Source organism: Oculina patagonica, chromosome 2 (assembly GCF_052425735.1).
Source record: "Oculina patagonica isolate OP01 chromosome 2, crgOcupat, whole genome shotgun sequence".
Lineage (NCBI taxonomy): Eukaryota > Metazoa > Cnidaria > Anthozoa > Scleractinia > Oculinidae > Oculina > Oculina patagonica.
In genome coordinates, this window is record NC_135759.1 from 12,109,855 (window position 1) to 12,115,854 (window position 6,000).

Genomic DNA, 6,000 nt, shown 5'->3' on the forward strand with positions numbered 1-6,000 from the left:
CTGCTTAAGATCGCTAATTTCGGTTTTTTTCAGGCCGCTGGAGGGCCCAAAATTAAGGTATAGTCATATCTCGAAGAAAAAAAGAACGTCTTAGCTGTTGCAAATGCCACCGTTGCTACTCTTTTCAGATAGCTTTTATACTGTGAATGGCCGACCTCGCTGTTTTGCTCCTGTCCGCTTTTCTCTGACAATAACACTTACATGTAATGCTCTCCGTGTTTTTTTTTCTTACAATCATGCAAACGCCGACAGACTCAACTTCAGCAAAATAATACCGTACTTAGCCTTGAAAAAACACTAATCACTTGGAAATGGAGAAACTTGACTCTTTATGGAAAATCAACATAGTCAAAACACTTAAGATATACAAATTGATTTATTCAGCCTCTGTACTGCCTGTTCCAGATCACTATACCGGTAATTATCCAAGAAATAAATAAACTAATTTTCCACTTCATATGGGCGGAAAGCCCCCTAAAATCAAAAGGATTACCTTAATTGGAAATAGAAAAGACAGCGGTTTGAAAATGTGCGATTTTGATGTCAAGGAAAAAGCACTCAAAACAGCTTGGGTCAACAGAATTTAAGACGATAATCCCCAACCAGCTCTTGCACCTTTTTAACAAAATGCAACTTTCCAAGAAATATACTCAACCACAAGAAGAAGCTCCCCTCTTTTTATAAAAAATGTTACATTATTGGTGTGAGATCAAACTCTTCCAAAATATGAGCTATGATTGTGGAACAACAGGAAAATTCTTGTAGAAAATCATTCTGTCTTTTATCACAATTGGTATCATGCTGGCATTTACCAAGATAAGCGACTTATTAAACCAAAACAGCGACTTTCTAAAATGGCATGAGTTTGCATTAAAATTCAATCCAAATGTTCCTTTTACTAAATATTATGGTCTGGTTAATGCAATTCCAAAAGATTGGAAAGCTTATTTAAAAACACGATTCCAATTGTCAAACACAATACCCTGTTCAACACTCTAAAAACCAGTTCTATTTTGTCCTCTCTTTTAAAAAACATCTTCATTTCCCCCACCCCTGAAACCAAAATACGTCGTCACGGTTTTACAAAAAACACCGCCCAAAAAGTCTACCGTATGCCATTTGCAGTCACAAATGAAGTAAAAATAATAATGTTTCAGTATAAAGTGATTCACAATGTGCTTCCAACCTGCGTCACACTTTATCGAGATGGCCTCTCGGAAAACCCTATATGCAACTAAGGCAACGTTGAACAACAAATGCGCATCACCTATTTATAAACAGCACTCTTACAGTTGATTTCTGGACCCTGTTTCAAAACTGGTGGTACTAAAAAACGAATAAAACAATAAAGTTATCCTCAACCCATGTACTTTACGGCTGCCATGATAGAACAAAGCATTGGCATTAATAGCACTGAATTATTGTCTACTTATAGATAAATATTGTATTTTTTGCACAAGCCTTCATGAAGATGTCTTAGATTTCCAATGCTTTCTACTGTTACTTTACAGAAAACTTGACATTTTTAAAGCAATCGCGACTGCAAATCAAAGTCTCCTTCGAGCCACCTAATGGTATGTGGTAATTATTGGATGAACATTTGTCCCTTTTTTCGAACTAAAAAGTGTTCCATTTGTAAGGTGTTTTAGTTATTCCGCAATGATTCGGGGACCGCGCTAATAACTTTCTGTCTAAATATATACAGTAAGTAGTTGCTCATTTGTGACTGATTAGCAGAGCCCACCTCGTTTCCAGGGACTCCCCCAGCCTCCAGTTCTTGCTCGGGGGGGGGGAGACCCTGGGAACGAGGTTATAGTACATAGCCATCGTGTGAGAGAATCATGTCGCGGAGAGAAATGAGGGATTAATCATAGTCTAGCTTTTTGATCATGGACGAAGATTAATCATTTTTTTCGTAGTTACAAGTCTGTGCAAAGTGTCACCTATATGAAAACTGCAAAAAGTCTGTCCTAAGTGTACCATAGTCCATAGCCTGTCCTTGGCGTTTACATAGAGTGGGGTGCAGCGCGCAGAATGGCGAGTGGTAAAAAATGCATTTCTTTTCACACTGGTTTTTCTTTCTACCACACTAAACACACTATTGAAAAAGACTACTATTTCCAACATTATTATTTGAAATTATTAATGAAAGCTGTTTTGGTCAGTGCCTTGTGTCACTGTTATTTTTAGAAGAATTTGGTCCAGAAACAAAAGGGGTAAAGTGAACTTATAAAATAATATAAACCTGATTGAAACTGCTTTTGTTGTTACATGGCAATGTGACATTAACAACATGATAGAGGGCCGGTAGACTAATAAAGGTATGATTGTTGAGTTGTTGAGAGAGATGACAGGAATAAACTTCTTCTAACCTTTACTGTGAATTATAAACATGTTGCTATTTTTAGTTGACATGATTTCTTCTATTACAGGATTTGATAACTAATTATAACGTAACACAAGATAACTAGGCTGTGAAATTCTTCATTGTTCAGTTCATTTATATTTTTTATTTAAGGTTGCCAGAACTCCTTATCTTTAGCAATGTATTCATATAATAATTCTGTAATTTAATTTAATGATAAGGAAATAAAGAGGATGTTGTTGTACATGAATTACAAAAAGTAACATTTTAAGCAAAAATGGAACAGCTCCTCATAACAAAACAATGGACTTCAATCAATACAATTCACAATGTCATTTAGTTCCTTTCGGTCTCAAGGTTAAACTCATTAAACTTAGTTTTAGTGAATTAGTTTTTTTACTTGAATTCTGCTAAACTGAATTTTAGAAACAATCTATCATCGAACTGGAACAGCTAGGCAACTTAACTTCTAATAAGTCTACAGAATTAACATTGTTATTTTTTTCGGTCCGGAGGCGAAACTTAACTTCGTTAAAGTAGTTTTGCTAAAAGTTAATTTCAGAAACAGTCTGTCTTTGCACATTGAACTAGAACAGCTGGGCAACTCAATTCCTGACGACAAAACTATCGACATCAGTCAATTTAACTGACAATGTTAGTTTCTTTCGGTTCCAAGGTGAAACTAAAAACTTAGCTCGACTGAATTACTTCTACATGAAATTCTGCTAAAACTTTAATAAGTTCAGAAACAATCTGTCGTTCGCATTGGGAAAGTCGAATTTTTTCACTCGAGCATTCTTGAGCACATTTTCTGTTGGTTCTTGAGGTCTTCAAAAGTGTATTTTGATCAAAGATGTAGCGAAAGGAACAAAAATCCCCCTTGTCGGGCTCGACACAACAGGCGCCATTTTGAAAACATGTACACTGTAGTGCCGCTTTTGCTCCACTCCCTCCCCCCACATATATGAACATTAGACAATGGCACGACTATGTGGACAAAACAAAACCTAGTACGGGAGAGAGGGGAAACCGTGTTTAATTCACTTTTTTAATGCGGATTAATGCATACATTAATTGTTTAACAGGAATGGAGTGACATTCAAACCCCCACTATACCTTATGATACCATAAGGTAAAAAGCATTCGATTCAGCACCGATTATTCGATTAAGCACCCTGTGCGCTTATTAAATTTTTGGACCTTGAGAGTGGGCGCTTATTCGAGGCTGGGCGCTTATTATATTATTACCATTTATAGCAAGTAGTGCACTTATTTCGCAAGAAAACAACAAATAACAGCACAATGTGGAGAAGCTGAATTTTAACTGTTCATTGAAAGTTTCTGTAAAATAATAAGAAACTCAGTCTTCAGGGTAGTCTCTTAGTAGTAATTAGTCAATTTCACTCCTCTCATTTCATGCCTTTCATGCAATTCAGTTTTAAGGGGGTGGAGGTGGGCGCTTATTCGAGGCTGGGTGCTTATTAAATATCCTTCCTACAGGGTGGGCGCTTATTTGAGGTTAGATCGATGCTAAATCGAATTATATATATATATATCTGCTTGTTTAAAAAAGTATCAAATAAAATGGAAAATTTGACTTCATCAGGGAAACTGATGACAGCGGTTTGAACCATTAGGCTAATGTTACAATCAAACCTAAGCTGCCTGCAGGCTAGATAGCGCGGGTTACAATAAAACCTAAGATACATTATCAAACTCAAGATGCGAGCATGCTTGATATGTCTACAGGACTCGCTTAAAATGATCTCCCAATTCAAGCAGTATCATAAGAAATGTACATGTATGGAGAACATGCAGTTAGGAGGATATGAATGTTGATACTGGGGCTTTAAGGGTTAATTGGCTTCTTGCTTTGGTCAGTTTAATTAAATAATCTGGCTGAGTAGCATTGTTATCGGGTTGGAATGCCAGGTATTCTTTTTTTTTTTTTTTTTTTTTTTTTTTTTGGAAACAGAAACAGAAAGGTGTCATGGCGGCGGCCGGTCGGTTCAGTCGCTCGCTCGCCTTTTTCTTATTTTTGTTAATTGTGGCCAACGAATTCCCTCAATTAGCTTCCAAATGTAGAAGAGAGCTTGACGGATTGAATTTGGTTCATCTGCAAGTGGGAAGAAATTGCTCTTCCGTAACTATCAACTCAAGAATGTTTCAACTCACGAGAAAACCGTCGAAGTCGGACGCCATTTCTACAAGAATGAAGGTAATGGCTGGAATACATATTGTGAATTATACTCTGGCAGCTAGTCTGGTACTTCTTGCAAATGATGTTTCTCTGAATCCTGGGCCAATTAATCGAACGCCTAACCGAAGGACCTCTGAAGAGAATGATTCAAGCTTTAGTAACTCAAGCTTTATGTCAGAGACTAGCGAGTTGTCTCATTCTTCCACTACCGGATCAATCGATGATTCTTTTGCAAGTACGGACTCTGCTCTACAATCATGCTTCGACCTCGGACTGGGGAATAGTGGTTTACGCTTTGGTCACTGGAACATTAATAGACTGACTCCAGAAAAATTTGATCAGGTCAAGTTATTTCTATGTGATAATTCTGGAAGGCCGCAAGTAGATTTGTTGTTTATAAACGAGACTTTTCTCAATCACCAAATACCTGACACGTTTTACGCTGTTCCTGGTTTTAAAATGTATCGGCGAGATAGGCCTTTAAAGATTGGAGGAGGAGTTATGGCTTTCGTTAATGAAGAACTTAACGTTAAGCGAAGAACTGACCTCGAGCAATCGGATCTGGAGACTATTTGGCTTGAGGTGTTTCCTTTTAAATCGAAAAGATCTCTCTTGTTTGCAGCGATATATAGACCACCATCCTATCGCAAAGATGATGATGACGTTTTGGAACGAAACATTGAAAGCGCAGTTTTATTGAATAAAGAAACAGTCTTGGTTGGGGATTTTAACATTGATCATAACAACACACAGCGTTTTAGCAAACATCGATTGTATAAGGAGTTGAAAAATTTGAATTTCAAACAGTTAGTCACTGAGACCACATGTCCTGAAAGTGGGACGTGTTTGGACCTCATATTTTCGAACTATCCTGAGCGAATCAGAGACCTCGCTTTAATGAACATTGGTCTTTCCGATCACCTACCATTGTTCGCCGTGCGAAAATATTTTCGCACCGAAACATCTACAGCAAATCAGCATAATAAGCGTAATTACATCAAGTACCGAAAAATGAGAAAATTCAATGAAGAACAGTTTAAAGCGTCTTTGGAGCAGGCTCCTTGGGATACCGTATTCATTTTTGATGATTTAGATGACATGGTGGATTCTTGGGAATCACTTTTCAATCAAGTACTTGATTCTCATTGTCCCTGGAGCGAAAAGCGTGTTTCGCGTGACACTCAACCTCCTTGGATGAATTCTCGCGTCCTGAAACAAATGCACACTAGGGATTCGTGTTTAAAAACTGCAAGGTTAAATAACACGGCTGAAGCTTGGGAAAGATTTCGGAAAGAAAGAAACAAGGTCGTTAGTATGCTACGAGACGCTAAACGTTTGTATTATAATGAGGCATTCGATAATGCGAAAAGCAATTCAAGAGTCATTTGGAAGACAATTAAATCTTTGACTGGAAATACGAAGAATAAGCAGACGA

The 6,000-nt window shown here is 37.5% G+C and overlaps 1 protein-coding gene across 1 annotated transcript in view; it reads left to right on the forward strand.

Annotated features, from left to right (window-relative positions):
- The window catches only part of LOC144639395 (allantoicase-like), a 70,192-nt gene that overhangs the window by 33,796 nt on the left and 30,396 nt on the right, over positions 1–6,000 (forward strand). The window lies entirely within an intron of this gene.